This window comes from Suncus etruscus, chromosome 7, assembly GCF_024139225.1.
Source record: "Suncus etruscus isolate mSunEtr1 chromosome 7, mSunEtr1.pri.cur, whole genome shotgun sequence".
Lineage (NCBI taxonomy): Eukaryota > Metazoa > Chordata > Mammalia > Eulipotyphla > Soricidae > Suncus > Suncus etruscus.
In genome coordinates this window covers 79612770-79635611 of record NC_064854.1, presented here as the reverse complement: position 1 = coordinate 79635611, position 22842 = coordinate 79612770, and the positions used below count along the sequence as shown (strand labels likewise).

Sequence of the window (22842 nt, the reverse complement as noted above, 5' to 3'; positions counted from 1 at the left end):
TAGGAAAGAGATGGGCTTGATTTATTCTACAGAATAAGAAGTACCCATGTTTCTGGCTCAGGCTATGAGTGAAAGATTCCTCCAATAGAAGTGGTTGAGTGGAAAGGGCAGCAGCACAGATCATGTGGACAAATATTACTGAGCATCCCATCCAGACCAGCAGAAAACCAAGCAGCAGCCAGAATCAAAGTAGTCAAGTAATGAAGAATGTGGCTTGAGCCTGAAGAAGTGTCCCATGTTCATTAGCTGCTGACTCTGGAACCAGTGGCTAAAAGGCATCCATCCCTTGGAGTGAATGAGAAATGAGGATAAAGACATTTGTGGGTGTTGAATACGGAGGTATCCAGAAAAGGAAGGTCACTGAAGATTATGTGCAGAAGAAAAGTGAGGAAATAAAGGCCAAAATATTTTCACCCAGGAAAGCCACAGTCACTGTCAAAATTACCATATCAGACTAAACTTTCAAATTCAACTAAAGTCCATTTCCTTTTCTAGTCAAAAGGTAGATCAGATGAACATAACTAGAGCAACCATAGAAGAAAAACAGTTTGAGTGTTCCACCTTTAATAGTGAATAAAAATTTCTGTCACCCACCCCCCCCCCACCTCCAGGCAGAAAAGCTACTTTATAAAGAAAAGAACAAAGAAACATGGTCTTTCCCCAAGAGAAGTTTAACAAGACAAAAGCTCTATAGTAACTTGCTTGTGATTCAAGGATGAATCAATGCCTAGCAACGTTGTTAGACCTGTAACAGAAATGATTAGAATATTCATTCAAAGTATTTCAATTCTAAAAGAGAGAAAAATTATTCTAGGGAGCCAAACTCCCCCTAAAAAAAAACACTTTAAAAAAAAAAAACTCTAACAATACAACTTTGGACAAATTAGAAGCCATGGCAGATGGTCCTTTTTGTAAATGGGACTATTCTTTTTCAGGAAAGGTTCTGAGATTCGGGGCTAAAACAGTAACAGTCTGTACACGACTCTGCACAATGTGCCAGTCAACATTAGCTGTCCCTAAACACCCAGTGGTTTTTAATAACAGATAAGAAATGACTCCACGTTGGTGTGAATATAAGTATACGTCAGCTTTAGACTGCTTGTGCATTTTCTAAGGATATTTTCTAAGTGTCCAATACATAATTTCACAAACCAACTTTGTGAAATTATCTACCAACTGATAGTGTATGGCAGAGCCTGCTATGACTCGTGCCATATTCAAAGCAATAGAAACGCTGATTTTTTTTTGTGTTTTTTTTTGTTTGTTTTTTTGGGCCACACCCAGCGGTGCTCAGGGGTTACTCCTGGCTGTCTGCTCAGAAATAGCTCTGGCAGGCACGGGGGACCATATGGGACACTGGGATTCGAACCAACCACCTTTGTCCTGGATCAACTGCTTGCAAGGCAAAGGCTGCTGTGCTATCTCTCTGGGCCCAGCTGATCACATTTTAAGCACAGGCTCTGGTATGCAGGGTGTCCTCAGGGAAAACAAAGAGTAGGAGATCTTCCTGAGAAACAGTACAAAAAGACCAGGCCTAGGATCTACATATCAAATGACTATCCTGTAGGTGAGAAAGAGCCCTGCTAGAGTAGGAGGTGGAAATGTTTTTGGGTAAGAAGAAAACAGGTTGTTCAAGAAACCAGGAGACAGAAATATTTATGATGTTTATATAATTGCCGGAAAATAGATTTTTTGGGGGGACAGAAATAATTGTTTACCATCATAGAGCTAGACACAGAAAAACAAGCTGCTGGCTCCAGGATATACTAGAAGTACAAGTCACAAATAAACTAGCCAGCGGGGTACTTTTGGCGGGCTTTTTGGTACCGACATTTCTTTGTCTGCAGGATCGCTAAGGTCGAATTTTTGTAGTGGCAAAAGAGACAAGATTCAAATAAAAGGAAAAGAGAAAAATGTAATGTCACAGCCATGTCAGAATTCTAGCCAATAATCCACGCAAAGGGTCAAATGATTGACTTCACTGAACGGGCCTTTTGGCAGATAATTCTTGAGAGGAAGGCACTGCACCAGGAAGGCAAAAGCCACATCTGGTGTGTGCTTTCTTTTGTGGGTGGTAACAATTAACAGTTTTATAAGCAATGGTGCCTAAATAAGATGGATTTGGGGGGGGGGTTGGTTTTTGGGTCACACCCGGCAGCACTCAGAGGTTTCTCCTGGCTTTATGCTCAGAAATCATTCCTCGGGTGACCAGAAATCATTCCTCAGGTGAACCATATGGGATGCCAGAATTCAAACAATCATCCTTCTGCATGCAAGGCAACTGCCCTACCTCTGTGCTATATCTGCAGCCCCCTAAATAAGATTAAAAAAAAACAGTATAGTATAATTGTTTTGATTTGCCAAGGAAAACTATAATTGGTTAACTCCAATCCTAATCAAATATGGTGTTTTCCAATCCACATCCATTACTATGCACTGCTTAGAATTTTCTAGAAAAAAATAAATAGTACTTATAAAGTTCAAAGAAAAAAACTCAGTTTGATCAACTTTACACAGTTCTGAAATCAAGCTGTTAGCAGAAATTAAGACTTCCCCCCTTTCCCATTTATTTTCTCTCAAAGGAATGTGATTGCTTCATTTTAAACATGGTCATCTAGAATAAATACAGATCTCAGAGGCTTTCTATGACCTAGCTGTGATTATATCCTGGTTTACATTCTGGAAAAAAAGATGTGAATAAAAGAGAGTATTCTATTTCTGGAGAATGTGCCTAAAGAGAAAGACAATGCCTTTTCTGTACTTCCCAGGCTCACATAGCTGGAAGTGATTGTTGAACCTAAGAACAATATGTGAGGGTAATAACCTAAGATGATAAAAAGCAATATAACAAAGGAACTCAAGCATCTTTTTCACTTATTTTTATTGTGTTACAAACCACTCCACATCTTAACGGTGTAAAATCATTTTATTATGCTCCCAAATCCCATAGACCAGAAATTCAAACCAGGAACTAGGAAGCATCTTGTCTCTGTTCTAAAACATCTGGGTCTCAGCTGAGAAAGCCAACAGCTAGACTAGCTCCACAGCTAGAACCAGTTGGAGATATCTTGGCATAGGCCAGGCAGGTCCCCCAGTGGCCTCTGCATGGGGACTAATAGAACAGAATGGTGACCCTACAAAGTCACCAGTTTCAAGTTCAAAATCTTTTTTTGATGTAAAATGGTATCGAAGTTTTATCAGAAACTGACCAGTAACAATTTTTTCTGACATTATTATAATTCATGTAGCTACAGTCAAGTTAAAGTTTATGGTATTGATATACACAATTATCACACCTACCATATCCACAGTTTCCACGACCACTGTGCTTATATCTTTTCTAGTCTGGGCTCCTTCCATTCCTCGTCTCCACTATTTGGTAACTGGTTTTGTCTTTCAATACCCAGTCTGCCTATGGTTTTATTATATTCTGATAGTCACATTAAAAAAATTTCTTTAGGGCCTGGAAAGATAGTACAGCGGTGTTTGCCTTGCAAACAGCCGATCCAGAACCAAAGGTGGTTGGTTCGAATCCCAGTGTCCCATATGGTCCCCCGTGCCTGCCAGGAGCTATTTCTGAGCAGACAGCCAGGAGTACCCCTGAGCACTGCCGGGTGTGACCCAAAAACAAAAAAAAAAATTCTTTAACTTAAATCATATCTCACACCATTCACAAAATTAAACTCAAAAATTGCATTAAAGAACTTGAGATGACCAGAATCCAAAACATGCATGAGGAAAACACAGGCAGAATCCAGGAAATGAACCTCAGAGGGGTCATGAAAGACCTAACTTCAGAACACAAAAACACAAAATAATAAATGGAGCACTAAAATTCTTTTGCAGAATTTCAGCATTCTGAAAGCACGTGTCACTGTGAACAAGGCAAAAGTGTCCTCACCTCAGGTTACCTACCCTGAAACTCACGTTCCATCACTAACTTCACATTCCATTGGTTATAAGTGATTCCACTAAAATCACATGCCCAGCCTGATTCAAGGGGCTAAGACAAAGACCCAATTTTTCCCTGATAAGAGCAAACTGCATATGTATTCTGACACCACCATATCTGTCACCTGATGAATCTAGTCTGGCTAGCCCTGGCTGAACTGCAATAGTTGCCCTGAATTCCCTGGCCTGCTACATGAGTGGAAATGAAAAAGACTCTTGTTCCTCACTGCCACTTGGGTCATTAATACATTTTTAGAAAATACTTCTGTGCTCCCCTCCACCCTGTATTAAAACTAAATCATCAAACACAATTAACAACATAATTATCTCCAGAAACTCATTTTGCAACAAGTGGCACAACCACTATCTAATGAGCTTTATCTACATCTTTATTTTATACCAGTTACTGAAATATTTTCTATTTAAAATTAGTTTATTGGGGCTGGAGCGGTTGCTCAAGGGATAAGGATCTATCGGCCTTGCCTGCGCTAGCCTAGGATGGACCTCGGTTCTATTCCCCGGCAACCCATATGATCCCCCAAGCCAGGAGTGATTTCTGAACATATAGCCAGGAATAACCCAGGAGCATCTCTGGGTGTGGCCCAAAAACCAAAAATAAATAAATAAATAAATGAATGAATGAATGAATGAATGAATGAATGAATGAATGAATAAATAAAATTAGTTTCTTTAAAAAAAAAACTCCCTAATACAGAGCACCCCAGAGGTGCTCAGGGGTCATTTCCTGGCTGGGAATAGCATGCAAGGCAAACCTTACCACTTAGCCCATCCTTATCTCTTACATTTTACTGATATTCCTTCTTGATTTGGTGTACTAAAGAGGGCTCTTAGTCTAAACAACAAAGATACTAACCCAGCACGAAAGTGTCTGCAATGTGAAAAAGATTTCCACTGCACTGCAGTATGATTAAGGCCTCAAGTTCTCATATCACAACTACTCTCACTAAAGTCACCACTAGGTCAAACAATGCTCCTGTATCATTGCCCATCCTGTCATCTATTTGTTTATTTATTTATTTACTGATTTTTGGGTCACACCCGGTGGCGCTCAGGGGCCACTCCTGGCTCTACGCTCAGAAATCGCTCCTGGCAGGCTTGGGGAATCATATAGGGTGCCAGGATTCGAACCACCTTCCATCCTGGATCGGCTGCATGCAAGGCAAATGTCCTACCACTGTGCTATCTCTCTCTGGCCCCCATCTATTTATTTCTAAGCAAACACTGGGAAAATCTGGAAGCATCACCAAAGTGTTTTTACTGTTTAATCATTCAGCATGTACTAGATAGATTACCACCTTCATGTTTTGTTTGTATGTGTCTGCTTAAATAGGCAATTCTCCCCCTGCTGATGATTTTTTAGAAGTGAGAAAAGACTACAAAATCACTTTGTAATCCAGGGGTATTGCAGTAAAAAATATTAAAAAAAAAAAAACTATTTTGCACAAAAGAAGGTTCTCAAAGGAACAATTAACTTAAGAAAGGTAGGATTGCACCTCCCCAAAAAAGTTTGCACCTCAGTTTTAAAATTCTTTCATTTTTCTTTCTTTTCCTTTTCAGTCCCTTCTCTAGGGAATGGGTAGGGCACATGCTGGAGATCCAGTTCAGGCTTTTCATTTGTGAGGCAAGTACTCTCTAGAATATGCTCTAATTTGCCTTTTTAAATAGTCTTACAATCCCCTTTAATTACTAAATTGGCATTTAGATAAGCTCTTTTTCTTTAAAGAAACAAAGTAATTTCGAGCTAATTATCTTGGTGGAGTGATATCCCTAGTTTGTCATCATTGAAGGAGTAAGAGGTAAGGAAAAGATGAACAAATGAAGGGAGAACCCTGATGAAAGAGAAGTCATGGCTGATCTACAGCCTCCCCGCTGGTTTACCATCAAGAAAGAGAAAGAAAACAATTAGGACCTTGTAACATTCCTTCCAACTGTGACAGAATGAATTAAAAAAAAAACTATAATGAGAGGGGGTGATTATTAATTTTAGGACCTCAAACATGTAAATTTTAATGAAAATGTGCCAGAGAACTTGTAGAAATGGAATCCAGGTACAGATTAATCCTTAAATATTTGTATTTAAGAAAATTTTGGAGCCAGAATGACAACACAGAGTAAAGACACTTATCTTGGATGTAGCCGGTCCAGCTTCAATCCCTGCAGCCCATATTGTTCCCTGAGTCTTGCCATGAGTGATCCCTGAGCAAAACCAGGTGTGCCACCACCCATAAAAATGAAACAGGGGCCGGAGTGGTGGCGCAAGTGGTAAGGTGTTTGCTTTGCCTGCACTAGCCTAGGATGGCGTCCCATATGGTCCCTAAGCCAGGAGTAATTTCTGAGCCCATAGCCAAGAGCAATCGCTAAGCATCACCAGGTATGGGCCAAAAGAAAAAAAAAAGACTGAATTGATGGTTACAGAACTTATGAAAAAATGCTACCTCTGTATTTCTTATGGGGCCAGAAATTGTTGGGTCCTAGGCTATACCAAGTTGTGTCTAAGTTTACTACTAGTGCTCAGGGAAACTCTTGGTGATATTTTAGGGTTGACATGAGGGATGGAGATCAGCCAGAGACACTCTCCTGCAAAAATTAGTACCTTACCCCTATGTGTTCCTTCTCTCTCTCTTCCCTCCCTCCTATCCTTTCTCTCCTTCCCACCTCTCTCTCTCTCCACCCCCATCCCAGTCTTCATTTCCTTTACAGAATAAAATTGTTTTTATAAACTGGCTGTACTAATCCTTAAAACCAAACAAAATCTCTAAGCTATGAAAATACAATCACTCTATACTACAAATTAATTTATAAGCTACATATAACTAAAGTAATTTCAATTAAAAAAGTCACAAAAATAGTATAGGAATTCTCACATACTCCTTCATTTGCATTACCCAAATGTTAAGTTCCTTCTCCATTATAAAATTGACAATCCATTTCTCTTGCCTAAAATAACATACAAAAAATAAAAGAGGGATTTTTAGAGAAATGTTTCATTTTCATAAGTTATAATTTCTTGGGAGTAGAAGAGATTAAGAAAACATGATCCTGGGGCCAGAGAAATAGCATGGAGGTAGGGTGTTTGCCTTGCATGCAGAAGGACGGTAGCAATTTCTGTGCATAGAGCTAGGAGTAACCCGAGCGCTGCCGGGTGTGACTGCCTCCCAAAAAAAGAAAGGAAAAAAAGAAAACATAACCCTTAATGAAAACATCCATTTTTAATAACTTCTCAGTGGCTAATTTCTAAATGGGAACTCTAACTCACATATAATCTACTGTATCTGTCAGATACTAATCAGAGAAGATACCTGGAAGAAGGTATTATAGCATAGAAAAGTTTCTCTCTGCTGCATTATAGGCAAGAGCTGCAGCTAATGTAATTGTGCTTGTATTCATAATCATGCAAGCAACACATATTTTTAAAATTATAGTTGATCAGCTTCCTTTTCAATAGCGCCACATTATGGCTAAACAACATCATCACAGAACTGACACATATCAGACCTTTAAAAAGAAAGATGACTAATACACAACAGGTATTATTTGGATTCATTTGGAGATAAAGACGGGGAGTCATAGCATAGACTAGAGCAGAATCAAGAGAATATAAAAACTAAATTTCAATATAATATCCTAATAGTTAAGGAAAAGGTGCCAGAGATATATGTCTAGCACAATAAACTGCATGCTCATCATTCACTGTCAAAGCTATGTAAAACTGTTACTTACATTATGCCAAAAATAAATCCTTAGATTTTCATTATCTTACCAACATAAGAATGATTACTATAATACCCAGCTATAAACTCCAAACAAAGTATTCCCCCACTTCTTCTGCCCAGTAACCTCTTCCTTTGATATGTAAAAGTCCACCTGAATTACAGAATTTTCCCCCACCCTGATAGATTTGGTTCTGGAGAATAAAGAAAGGAGTTCTAACTTTGGGGGGCGGTGAGAGAACACATGGCAGAGAGAGGCCATGAGGCAAAAAGCAGAATGACTCTGATGAATCTGTCCTAAGTGCTTGCTGTATTATTTCTCCATTGCTACTCTGCTTCATCAGAGCCATCCACCTAAGGCAGGGGTTTCAAACTCGCGGCCTACGGGCCGTTTGTGGCCCTCCGCACATTTTGTGGCCCGCGGCCGGCTTTCAAATATCGCAGTATTCGTTATTATTTGCTTACCAAATAATCACAATAAAAATCGCATTATTAAGAAAACATCGCATTAAACATTCGCATACCCCAAGCAGTTCCATTTGGGGTATGCAAATGTTTGATGCGATTTTTTTGCGATTTTTTTTCTTACTAGTGCGATTTTTTATTGCGAATATTAAGCAAAATGCCTTATGTGGCCCTGCCTCACCCCGACTTTGCCTCCTGCGCCCCCAGGTAAATTGAGTTTGAGACCCCTGACCTAAGGGGTTAGAAACACAGCGTCTGGGGCAGTCTCACCAACTCGTGGATTAAATTTATTTTACAAATTACCATGAATATTTTGAGGAAACAGCAATGCTCAGGACTTACTCCTGACTCTACACTGAGGTGTCACTCCAGGAGGGCTCATAGAACCAATATGTGGTGCGGAGATTGAGCTCAGGCCTGTGGTATACAAGGCAAATGCCCAAACTGCTTTTCTTTTCTTTTTTTTTTTTTTGTTTTTGGGCCACACCCAAAAACATTCTGGCTATGTGCTCAGAATCGCTCCTGGCTTGAGGGACCATATGGGACACCGGGGGATTGAACCGAGGTCTGTCCTAGGCTAACGTTACTTCCTGTGCCACCACTCTAAGCCCCCAAACTGCCTTTCTATCTCTCTAGCCCCAATCATGAACACTACTAAAAATATCTTTCAAGTAAGACAAGGTAGCATTTACTGAGCACTTACTAAATGCTAGGAACTTGGCTGTGAGCTCAAAGGTCACTTCCAAGGATGTTCAGAAGGACCATGTATACGGTGCACATAAAAACCATCAGTGCTGCATCTCAAATCACAGTGAGATCTAACCTCCTCCTGTTTGAGTGGCCACCATACAAAGAGAGAATGAGTATTGGCAAGCATAGAAAGGAAAGATATTCCTTCTGTTGGAAACATACTGAAGAAAAACACTTAGAAATGAAGATTCCTCAAAAAATTCAAAGTAGAACTTCTTATGATCCAAAGGTTGCATTTTAATGCTATGGTCAAATAAATAAAAATAAAGTCATTCTAAAGAGCTAACAGCACATCCATATTCATTGTAACATATTCATAATAGCTAAATTATGGGGGGAAACAATAAATAGAAAAGAGTCATTATGGATTTTAAAAAAAACAACATGGTGGCAAATATGTATAAACACACACCATTAAATTAAGGGAAATAAGTCAAAGAAAGACAAAACTGTATGATATTCCTAAAATGAACTTTTTTATTTTATTGCACTAGTTCAATAAGCACTATTTTATCTTAATGGCTACAATGTACTAAACTAATTGTAAAACTAATTGATGAGAATACCACATTTATAGAAAGCTAATTCTTCCTCCTTGTTTGTCCCTACAGCTTAGCATCAGTACCATGTGCTTTAATTTTCTTCTTCCATATCTATTCCAGGACTGTCACATAAGCATTACCTCATGCTCTATTTTCCTGGCAATAATATGATAAAGATGTGTTTCTCTCTTCAGCTGGATAAATATTCTTTTCTTATTTTTTCTTTTGATTTTGGGTCACACTTGGCAGCACTCAAGGGTTATTCCTGGCAGGCTCGAGGGATCATATGGGATGCCGGGGATTGAACTTGGGTCAGCCAGGTGCAAGGTAAAGACCCTACCCATTATAGGGTCCCCTACATGCTCCAGTCCCCATGAATCCTTTTCTTTATAACCAATGTGGGCAGAATGGGAGTGAAGGACAGAGGAAGCAAGTACTGAAAGGCTCATCTTGTGAAATTTCGAAGAAACTTATTCAGTCTCACAAGTAACTCTAGTTCTTCACCATCAACATTAGAGGGGGGCACACCCTGCAGCGCTCAGAGGTTACTCCTCGCTCTATGCTCAGAAATCACTCCTGGCAGGCTCGGGGAACCATATGGGATGCCGTGAATCGAACCATCATCCTTCTGCATGCAAGGCAAATAACTTACCTCCATGCTAGCTCTCCAGCCTTTACCATCAACATTTTTTAACCATAACAGAATATACTTCAGAGTACAATTACCAAAGATTACAATATCTTTCTTGTCTCATATCAACTGAATGTAATACATATACAGATTAATAATTCAAACTAACTTTTTGCAGTAGCAGGACAAGTGCACTATTGTGGAATGAATCCAATCAAATCAACAGTAATTGTAACCCAATAAATTAGTAACAAGAATCTGTCTCTGAGTGCCTTTGCTCAAAGTCAAGACCTTTTCCTATTGTATAGGTGCACTGTATGAACACACACACACACACACACACACACACACACACACACACACCATAGCCCAGGAAGATGTGGTCCCAGTCTAAGTAAAAGTGGACTAGAGATGCACTATGTGAAAACACACACATACCTCAGCCCAGGAAGATGTGGGGTACTGATCTAAGTAAAAGTGGACTAGGAGTGCACTGTGTGAATACACATGCACACACACACGCACACACACGCCCATAGCCCAGGAGGATGTGGAGACACACACACACACACATACACACACACGGATGTGAAAAAGTCACTGCTCAGTTTTTCTGTGTGCTCCCTAGCCCAGGAGGATGTGTATACACCTACATACAGGAGAATGTGTGTGTACACACACACACACACACACACACACACACACGCTCGCGCTCGCGCGCATGCAAGCATGGAAAAATCATTGCTCGGTTTTTCTGCGCTCCCTAGTGGCTGAATTCTAAAAATACACGTTATCAGAAAGCAACAAGCTTGTTTTCAAAGATGTTTCTTGAATATTTCATAGTAATAATGGAAATTATACCATACTACTAAGGAATATTATTTACTTCCATGAAAAATAAAATTTTCTGTTTTGCTTGTTTTGGAACCTTTTCTTCCACCTCATTTGGTAAATGTAAAAATCCTGACATTCCTGCAACCCTATCACATATTGACTGTGTTAAAAGGATTTCAGCTGCACCATCAAAGTCTCTGTTAAAAATGTCCAGCTTCCCTTCTATTCATGGTACAATTGTGAAAATAATCAATTCTTTTATTTATCTTTTTATTCCCAGCAGAATATCTTTTTATTCCCAGAGTAGAAGAGGAAAGGTATTCAATTATTTACAGAAAGAAGAAAATTAGGAAAGGAAGATACAATAGACACTACATTTCTTTCACAGTTATATTTCAGATACACAGTGACAGTGAACTAGGGCCATTCCCACTACCAGTGGTATCCTCCCTCCACCTCTCTTCCAAGCATGCTTCCCAAACCTCCACCCTTAGCACCCACAGCTACCAATACAACAGATTCTTTTTGTGTATAACTTGTTGTAGTTTGAGTCTCTTGATTTATTGTGATTGACTTTGGTTTAGGTTTTTAGGTTTGACTATTTTTTATCCCATCCACTTTTTTCAAGATGATTCCTGTTCTATGGTTCTGTTATAAAAAAAAAAAGAAAGAAAGAAAGAAAGGAGAGAAGGAAGGAGGAAGGAAGGAAGGAAGGAAGGAAGGAAGGAAGGAAGGAAGGAAGGAAGGAAGGAAGGAAGGAAGGAAGGAAGGAAGGAAGGAAGGAAGGAAGGAAGGAAGAAGGAAGGAAGGAAGGAAGGAGAAGAAGAAGAAGAAGAAAAAAGAAAGAAAGAAAGAAAGAAAGAAAGAAAGAAAGAAAGAAAGAAAGAAAGAAAGAAAGAAAGAAAGAAAGAAAGAAAGAAAGAAAGAAAGAAAGAAAGAGAAACAAATAGGCAGGAGCCCCTGTCTAGACGCTATAAATATTAATAAGATTAAAAGAAGAAAAAAAGAAAAAGAAGAAAAATAAAATAAAGAAATAAAATGGGGGCAGAAGTGGACTTAACTGAAAACTGTTCATGTACATTGGACCTTCCCTTTGTATGCCTTATACTGATAAGAAAACTTTATTGGATCTATTGAACAAGCTAAAATGTTGTTCTTTGGGGCCAGGGAGATAGTTCAAAGGTCTGATGTGCATACTTTGATCCTTAGAAGCATATAACCCCCTAAGAACCACACAAAAATTCTCCCCCTGTCCCTTTCCTTTTCTCTTTCCCTCTTCCTCCCTTCTTTCTTAATCTCTCTCTCTTTTTCACAAACACACATATACATACACACACCAAATTAAAATAATCATAAATTGAGTCACAATTAAAAACTTTCAAATAAATTTTGAAAATATCTAGAGCTCTCAATCCAAATTTCTTGGAAAAAAATAATAAAGGGGAGGCACAGAGCAACAGCACCTTGTAGGTGGCCAACCCCAGTTTGATCCCCAGCATCCCATATGGTCCCCCAAGCCTGCAAGGATTAATTTCAGAGCCAGAAGTAACCCCTGAGTGCCACCGTACATGGCTCAGAAACCTAAATAAATAAATAAATAAATAAATAAATAAATAAATAAATAAATAAATAAATAAATGCAAGGGAAGTTGAAGAATATAGCATTATTAGGTATTGTAGGCCTAAAAGCAGAGCCTAGTTGAAGTGGTACATTCCAGCCTTAATTTTTCAACTCCTCAACAATAAGTCCATACACAAATGCTGTGACTTTATTTTCAATGCCAGCATTACAGAATTTTAAGCCCTAAAATTCTGTCTACACAAAGATTAGACCTTATTTTTATAACAAAATCAAAATCGCCTCAGAGGTTACAGGAGTCACTAAGGACTCTATTAAGCTTAACTTTTTTCTTTTTTTAGACTAAGTTCAAAATCATAGTTTTCAAGGGGCTGTGGGGATGAATGAAGAGCCAGAGAGCTCAAACAGCATCATGCCAGGAATAACTGAGAACTGCAGAGGTAGTCTAAAACAACAGAAGCCAAAAAGAAAGAAAAAAAGAAAAAGAAGAAAGTAAATAAAAACACTAGCTACTTAGGATCAATAAACAACAAAAGAAGATAAAAGTCTCAATAGCTCCTTCCTACTGTCCTTTTGTTTTAACATCTTTTTTTTTTTTTTTGGTTTTTGGGCCACACCCGTTTGACGCTCAGGGGTTACTCCTGGCTATGTGCTCAGAAATCGCCCCTGGCTTGGGGGGACCATATGGGACGCCGGGGGATCGAACCGCGGTCCTTCCTTGGCTAGCGCTTGCAAGGCAGACACCTTACCTCCAGCGCCATCTACCCGGCCCTGTTTTAACATCTTTTTATATCTAAAATTATATGTGAGGGGGCCCGAGCTATAGCAAAGCAGGAAGGGCATTTGCCTTGCATGTGGTCAAGCCAGGTTTGATCTTTGGCATCCTATATGGTGCCCCCACCCTCAGCCTGTCAGGAGTAATATTTAAGAGCAGATCAAGGATAATCCCTGAGTGTCACTGGCATCAAAAACAAACAAAAAGAAAACCTTATAATAATAAAGATATTATAGAAAAAAATATTCATGGCTCAAACCAAAAAAATGAAAAAAAGAAAAAGAAAAGAAAACCTGAAAGTCATCTTCCAGGCAAAAAAAAAAAAAAACAAACAAAAAAAAACAGCATGGTTCCTCTATCAAGCTCTAAGAGAAAATAAAGAGCTCCAATACTTCCTAAGAAATCAGGTACAAGCTGACAATTCAAAGGCATCCTCAGAATAGGGTTGAGAAGAAGATTAACTGGAGATGGCAAAGTCCCCTTTCTGTATGAACCACAAAATCCTAGTGTCATACCCTCCACCTTCTCCATGGCTTGGCTGCATCAAATTGCCAAGCCTCCAAATTTCAGATCTATAAATCCTGTTTCAGATCTATAAATCCTGGACCATGCAACAGTATTAGGCTGTGCCACCCAAAAGTACCATAGAAAATCTGATGGAGGGGCGGAGAGATAGCATGGAGGTAAGGCGTTTGCCTTTCATGCAGAAGGACAGTGGTTCGAATCCTGATATCCCATATGGTTCCCTGTGGCCTGCCAGGGGCGATTTCTGAGCATAGAGCCAGGAGTGACCCCTGAACACTGCCGGGTGTGAACCAAAAAAAAAAAAAGAAAGAAAGAAAAGAAAGGAAGGAAGGAAGGAAGGAAGGAAGGAAGGAAGGAAGGAAGGAAGGAAGGAAGGAAGGAAGGAAGGAAGGAAGGAAGGAAGGGAAGGAAGGAAGGAAGGAAGGAAGGAAGGAAGGAAGGAAGGAAGGAAGGAAAGGAAGGAAGGAAGAAGGAAGGAAGAAGGAAGGAAGGAGAAGGAAGAAAGAAGAAGATAAGAAAGAAAGAAAGAAAGAAAGAAAGAAAGAAGAAAGAAAGAAAGAAAGAAAGAAAGAAAGAAAGAAAGAAAGAAAGAAAGAAAGAAAGAAAGAAAGAAAGAAAGAAAGAAAGAAAGAAAGAAAGAAAGAAAGAAAGAAAGAAAGAAAATCTGATGGGAAAGTTAATCTACCAACCTCACTGAGCCTCAAAAATAACACAGAAACTTAACTAGCACCAACCTCAACCCAGTAAATCCTTAGACACTGACTTTAGTAACACCATGATGAGATAGAACAATCATTTCCAATTGACACTTGATCTAATTTTTGGTAATTCAAATCTTTGTTATAACAAACAATATGAAGTAAAATTTGTGCCTGAAATGGAAGCTGGCTAGCGTGGTGAGTGGGAAGTCAGGACACAGTAAGGGAAAGAACCCACTAGTGGTGGGATGGTGGTTCTGTACAACTATGCAATAATAAAAAAGCAACTTGCATAATAAAAAAGAATAATAAAAATAAAAATATATACCCAAAAAAAATTTTTTGAATTTATTTGGACACACCCAGCAACACTCAGGGGTTACCTCCTGGCTATGCGCTCAGAAACTACTCTTAGCTTGGGGGACCGTATGAATCTCCGGGGATCGAACCATGGTCCATCCTAGGCTAGCGCCACCGATCCGGCCCCCTACCAGAAATTTTAAGTAAGTACAAGAAACCACTAACAATAGATAGTCTCTCAGATTTTGGTAACTGAAATTTCAAAGCTAGCTAGCTATCATGGATCATTTCACAATTTCACAAATAATCTTTCTAATGGGATTATAGATGGACTGGTTTAGATTCTACCCTCTAAAATTGCAATAGCCGGTCTTGGTAAAAGTTTATTCTAGGAGGGGCCGATGAGGTGGCACTAGAGGTAAGGTGTCTGCCTTGCAAGTGCTAGCCAAGGAAGGACCGCGGTTCGATCCCCGGCATCCTATATGGTCCCCCCCAAGCAGGGGCAATTTCTGAGCGCTTAGCCAGGAGTAACCCCTGAGCATCAAACGGGTGTGGCCCAAAACAAACAAACAAAAAGTTTATTCTAGGAGACATGTGCTTAATGTTTGGTTTTTATTCCTTTGTTTTTGTTTGTTTACTTGTTTTTTTTGTTTTCTCTGGGGGTCACACGGCTATTCTCAGAGACTTAGGTCATCCTGGTAGGTTCAAATAACCACACAGAATTCGAATGGCCTTTGCAAAGCAAGTACCTTACCCACTGAATTCTCTCTCTGATTATGTTTCTTAAGTCTTCTTTCAAGAGTCTTTTAGGAAAACTAAAGTTTACTAAGATTAATAACACAAAATCATTGAGCATCTAGATCAGTTTATTAAAATAGAACAATGAGGGGGCCTGAGTGGTGGCGCAAGCAGGAAGAGGCATCTACCTTGCCCAAGCTAGTCTAGGACAGACCATGGTTTGATCTCCCGGCGTTCCATATGGTCCCCCCAAGCCAGGAGCAATTTCTGGGCAACTAGCCAGGAGTGACCCTGGGTCGGTCAGCACGTGTGGGCCAAAACAAAAACAAAAGAAAAAATATAACTATTGAACTTAGATATACTTTTTTTTTGGGGGGGGGGTTTGATTTTTTGGTCATACTGCAGGCCTTATACCCTGGCTCTACACTCAGAAAAGGCTCTTGGCAGGCTAGGGGGACCATATGGATTGTCAGGATTTGAACAACAGTCCTTCTGCATGCAAGGCAAATGCCCTACCGCCACGCTATCTCTCCGGTCCTCTTAAACTTAGATATACTTTTAAGACTAAGGGATTTAGATTATAAACCCATATAATTTGACAGCAAACAAAACAACTCAATCAAAAAATGGACAGAAATTTAAATATTTTTCCAAAGGAGACACGCAGACATGAAAATGTTCATCATCCTTAAATATTAAGAAAAGGAATTAAGATAATTAGTTGCTTTTTACTTCAAAGACCTTGAGATAGCAGAAAGTTTTAAAAGAAATGAAGACAGAAGCAGTACCTATGCTGGCAGAAATATGTTAGTGCTACATTTCCAAAAATACTACTGAGCAAGAAGCTAAAGATAGAGCTACCATATAATCCAGTAATTCCACTTTTGGATGTTTTCCAAAGAGTATCAAAATATAACCACAAAAGCTACATCCACCGAAATCTTATTGCAGTGTTGCTTCTAAGAGTCTAAATCATGGTAAAACAAATGCCTATAAACTGATTAACTGGTATGAGAAGATGTGCTATTAAGAAAAAAAAAGAAAGCTTGCCATTTATAACAAAATGGAAGGAGCAATAAGAATTATATGAAAAGTAAAATACTTAATTTTTAAAGAAAAAAAGAAAAAAGCATTAGATAATTAGATAAAGGAAAAATTATTAGATAAAAGAAAGATTCGATAATTTTATCTAAGTGAGTAATATAAGGATGTAAATAAAGTTGAAAACATAAGGACATAAAACACAATTTAAAAAAAAGGCCAGAGGGGCTGGAGAGATAGCACGTTTGCCTTGAAGCAGCAAAGCCAACCCAAAACCAATGTGGTTGAAATCCCTGGCATCCCATATGGTCCTGGTGGCCTGCCAGTAATGAATTACTGAGCAAGAGAACGAGAGTAACCCCTGAGCACTGCCAGGTGTGACCAAAAAACCAAAAAAAAAAAAAAAGACAAACCAGAGATCAGCATTATGCTCAAGTTGGGAAAATACTTGCCTGACATGTGCAATGCCCTAAATTCAATTTCCCTGCACCTACGGCCCCCTATCACTTCTGGGTAAAATTAGGTGACCCCAAGTTCCTTTGGGCACAAGTCCTGCAGCACCAAACTAACAGACCCAAACACTGAACTGTAAGGACCACAATAAAGTGCCAAATATCACCAGAAGTGATCGCAGGTCCACCCACTCCAACACCACTGGGTAAGTATTCTAAGTTAAAAAAAAAAAACGTGGACAGTGATAACAGAACTAAGACTAAGGGGAAAAGGGGAGGAAGGAAGGAAGGAAGGAAGGAAGGAAGGAAGGAAGGAAGGAAGGAAGGAAGGAATGGAAGGAAGGAAGGAAGGAAGGAAAGGGAAGGAAGGAAGGAAGGAAGGAAGGAAGGAAGGGAAGGAAGGAGGGAGGGAGGGAGGGAGGGAGGGAGGGAGGGAGGGAGGGGAGGGAGGGAGGGAGGGAGGGAGGGAGGGAGGAAATAAATAAATCTGGGGCTGGAAAGATAGCAAAAGCGGTTAGGGCATTTACCTTGCAAGCAGTCGACCAGGACCAATGTTGGTTCAAATCCCAGCATTCCCATAGGGTCCCCCGTGCCTGCAATTTCTGAGTGAATTCTGAGTGCAGAGCTAAAAATAACCCCTGCTCGCCAGCGGGTATGACCCAAAAACCAAACAACAACAACAACAACAAAATCTGCAATAAAAGCCGGAAAATGTTAGGCCCTACGCTTTGGAGTGTCAGCTTCTTTAAAATTGCAATAGACATTCCAGAGTCGCCACTATGTCAGTTCATCAGCAACTCCACAGAAACAGTATGCAACAGATGCAATCCAAGTCACTGAAATCCATGGTACACCAGGCTCATGGCTAAAACTCCAGTGTGCCTTTAGGAGGAGGACAGGCACAGTCCCAGCCTTGTCAAAGCCCTGGTAGCTGCACACACACCCCACAGTAATCACCATGCCAATGTGACTGCAATAATTCAAAACTAATCTCTGTAGAAATATGTAAACAACAAAAACTCCAGGCATGAAAATTAGGCAAAATAATCTGAGATCTTCTCAGAGTGGTGGTATCCTCACCCTAGCCCTCTATACTTCCAGAAGTCCCAGCCACCACAGCCACATCCACTGAGGACCAGCTCCACAGTCCCTGGAATTGATGGAACATACACCACCACACAACACATCCAAATTCCTCAAAACTGGAACAGTTGGGACATACTAAATTCGTGGTGAAATAACATAGGAACTGAACTCAACAAATAAAAATAACAACACAGAAAGCTAAAGTAGCAACAAGCTTTGTAAACCTTCAATGATTTCATGATCCCACTATGAGATAGAACAATTTTCATAAATTTTCTGTTTTTTAAGTTTTTTCAATAATTCTATTACCACTTAGTTAAGAAAGCAATATCTAATAAATTGGTTTGTGCTCTCAAGGAGGCAGACTTGGAGTGATTAGGAAACTGGAGACAATGGTGGATGGAATTTTACACTGGATTGATATTCGAAAATTAAATGCCAGAAACAACTGTGTGATGAAAAACTGTAAACCACAGTGTTTTAAAATAAGGTAATTTTTAATTGCAATATTTAAAATACTATAATTGAACGGGAAGTGGGGGGAGTAAATGTAACTCAAGGAACAGTAAGCATGTGTTACATGCAAGAGGTCACATGCACCTTGAGTACAGCCTGAAGTAGCTCTGCTATACCCCACCCCACCCCACTTTCTGCCCAAACACTGCTAGGCATGTTTTCCACAAAATAATTTGAGAAATAGCCCTAACAGCCACACCACATCCCTCAGCCATTGCCATGTAAACTCATCAATCCCAGCTCCACATATCCAGGAATTCCTGGAGCTGTGCAAGCGCTCCAACTTTTTCAATACTGACATCCAGCAGGAACACACCAAATTAAATGTGAAAGTAGAATAGAAGCAACCTAAGCTCCACAAACAAAACCAACAGCACAGAATCCTCACCTAGCAACAAATAATTGAGTAAACCCTCAATGACTTAATGAAGCCATCATGAAAGATAACAATTCTCACAAATTTCTTTTACTTTCACTTTTTTTCTGGTAGTTTCATTACCATTTAGTTGTAACAAACAATATTAAATAAATTATTTTGTGCCTGCTATAAGGGACTACCTGAGGATAGGTAGGAAACTGGAAATAGTGGTGAAAGGAATGTTAAACTGGTGGTAGGATTGGTACTGGAAGACCGAACGCAAGAAACAACTATATTATGAGCAACTTTGTAAACCATGGTGCTTAGATACCAATAAAAATTTGTTTTGTTTTGGGGTCACACCCAGTGGCACTCAGGGGTTATTTCTAAGTAGGTTGTGTGCTCAGAAATCACTCCTAGCAGGCTCAGGCAACCATACCGGATGGTGGGGATTGAACCTAAGTTGGCTGCATACAAGGCTACCTTGTAATTGCATGCTGTGCAATTGCTCTAGCCTCATAATAAAACATTTTAATTAAAGATAAATTTAGGTTATTAAAAGAAACCTGATGCATCAAAATCTCCATCTTTAAATAGGTTTGTATCTGTTCTATAAACCAAATTGTTGGGTTAAACCAAATGTCAAAATATATTCATAAAAAAGAGGAAAAAGTATAAACATGATTTATTTCATATGATTAAAAACAAAATAAAAGTACAAAGGATTGAAACTAGATCAGGCACCTACCTGCAAGACAAGTTCTTTACCTGCTGGAGCTCCTTGATTTACTTTCTATAAGTCATCACTACTAATTTCCTGACTACAGTTCTTGCTTTTAAAGGTTTCACTCTCTGACTTTTCTTGTTTCCATTTTGTAGAGATTCACATTTTAAAACACCATTCATAAGAAATAACTTGCTTTCTGAAATACCATAATACTGAACAATATGCATGGGCTCAGCAAATTTAAGAATATTAGAGATGGCAAGATATAAGAGGCAACAGGACATGTGTATTATGCATACTCCGCTTCAGCTCCTCACAGTCTACACAGTAGTGTGGTTAACATGATTACATACAATAGATTCCAATTAGCCTTTTTTTTAACATCTGGTTAAGCTCAGGATTTACTCCTGGTATTTTTTGAAAGTAATTTTTATTTATTAAAAGAACTGCAATTTACAAAGTTAATGATATTTAAGTTTTAGGCACATGCAATTTCAACACCAATCCTATCACCATCAGTGTTCCCATGCTCCATCATCCCTCACCCCATACAACCATCCTTACCCACCACCAGCCACTTGGACAAGGCATTTCACGAAGATCCATGATTGCAGCTGAGATCTCATGTTTTCAGAGCTGCTGAGCTGTGCTTCAGATAATAGAGCTCTGCCACTCTAAAATATTAATAATGTAACTGAAGTCTCAACCCCTGTTCCCCATTACTTTCCTTTCTCATCTTCCTTACTTGTACTGTATTTATGGAGTATAACACACACCTGTGTATAACACGCTCTCCTAATTTTCTATTAAAAATAGGTATAAAATTTTGTTTCACACCAAACATTGTAATTGACAAAAAAAATTGTTGAACACGTGCGGCCATGAAAAAAATCATTTATTGACAATGTAAACTGGTATAAACACAATAAATACCGAAATAAAATGACAGGTAACAATATTTATTTAAAATGCTTCAAAATCAGTCATCATCAGATACACTAACGAGGGAGGGAGGTGGCATAAAACACACACCTAAGTCCTAGCCTTAAGAAAAACTATGGTTTTTATAGAAGAGAAAGAAAGGAGGGAGGAGGCACAAAACACAAACCTAACTCCTAGACTTAAGGAAAACTATGGTTTTTATAGAAGAGAAAGAAAATGGTGTGTTTATGGAGACAGGATGTCACTGGATTTTTGGCACTGAACATAATTTAAGTCCTGAACTCAAACACAAGTCAAAGCTACATGAAATCTATAGTATTGAAAAGTAAAGACAAATCAATTTTTAAAAGTTGTCTACAGTATTAACAGTACAGAACTAAAGCAGGATTATAACAAAGAAATTAAAGAAAGTAGAGTTCCTGTTTTGCCCAATTTTCCTATATTGTTCTTAACCTCATTTCTTTCCGCTTGCAGGAAGCTAAGCAGGTATGAGTCCTTCAAACAGCAGTTTTATTGTGATTCTATAGCAGTTGCGTTACAGTTCACTCTCTGAAGAATTATCTTCTCACACTTAGCATAGTGCAGATCATATATTGGGATTTTTTTGTTTTGTTTCATTGATGTTTTTTGGTTTTGGGGGCCACTCCCAGCAGTGCTCAGGGGTTACTCCTGGCTCCGTACTCAAGAATTGCTCCTGGTAGGCTCAGGGGACCATATGGGATGCCGGGAATATGCGAATCATATGGGAATAAAACCAGGGTCCGTCCTGTGTTGGCCACGTGCAAGGCAAACGCCCTACCACTGTGCTATCTCTCCAGTCCCAGATCATATATTAAAGTACCTTTAAATTTGTAATTGCAAGTCTCTTCTATGACATGATCTTCCCACCTCATTTGGATTGTTGACAACATGTAGACATTTTATCTGCTGAATTCACCCTTTTCTTAGTATTACATATGGTATGTGTATTTGTTCTGCTGCTAAATAGCCTAAATTCTTCAAACTTTATTGCTAATTTGGGGGGGGGGTTAGGCCACACCCAATGACACTGAGGGGTTACTCCTGGCTATGCGCTCAGAAATCACTCCTGGCTTGGGGAACCATAAGGGATGCCAGGGATAGAACCCAGATCCGTCCTGGGTCAGCTGCATGCAAGTCAAACGCCCTATGGCTGCGCTATAGCACCAGCCCTGATTGCTAATATTTTTTCTTCGTTTTTCTTTTGAAGTCTCACTCAGCAGTACTCCTTGACAAATTTAGGGCTCCCATATACAAAAAGTACACTCCAGCCACCTCAGCCATCTCCCCAAACGTGTGTGTGTGTGTGTGTGTGTGTGTGTGTGTGTGTGTGTGTGTGTTTTAATTCAAGTCCGGCAAATGCTCAGGGTTTACTCTTGGCTCTGTACTCAAGAATTACTCTAGGGGCCGTAGAGATAGCATGGAGGTAAGGTGTTTGACTCTCATGTCGGTGGTTCAAATCCCGGCATCCCATATGGTCCCCTGAGCCTGCTGGAGGCGATTTCTGAGCTTAGAGCCAGGAGTAACCCCTGAACACTGCCAGTGTGACCCAAAAGCAAAACAAAACAAAACAAAAAGAATTACTCTAAACAGTGCTTGGGGACCATATGTGAGCCCAAAGATAAAATTCAGGTCAGCCAAGTACTAGGCAAATGCCCTACCTGCTGTGTTAATCACTCCAGTCTCATCGACCCAGTTCTTAATACTTATCTGACCTGACTGTACTCAAAAGTTCAAGTTCCTGATCAGTCTATGACAAGATTCAAAGCCGTTGAGAATAGTTTGCTGACATGGGTATGTCCATCACCAAACCCTGTAATTCCCAATCATTTCTTCACTTGATAGCATGCTCCTGGCATCCCAATCCAGTATATTTTTAAACCAAAATGAACCCCAAAATAACCAGTTTTCTGTGCACTCATACCAAAAATTCAACTGTGATGTAGGAGGGTGATGGGGGAGAAAATACCTCAGTGTCTGAATGTGATCCATATGCATTTTCTTTAATTCACAAAAGAATGTGGGACTAAATTGATAGTACTGTGGATGAGATATTTGCCTTGCACACAGCCAACCCAGATTCAATCCCCCACACCACATATGGTTTCTCAAGCCCCACTAGGAATGATCACTGGTGAAAGAACCAGGAGTAAGCCCTGAGCACTCCTGGGTGTGGCAAAAAT

The 22842-nt window shown here is 39.5% G+C and overlaps 1 protein-coding gene across 3 annotated transcripts in view; it reads right to left on the bottom strand.

Moving 5' to 3' along the window:
• Nucleotides 1–22842, bottom strand: part of DST (dystonin) — a 541070-nt gene that overhangs the window by 307455 nt on the left and 210773 nt on the right. The window lies entirely within an intron of this gene.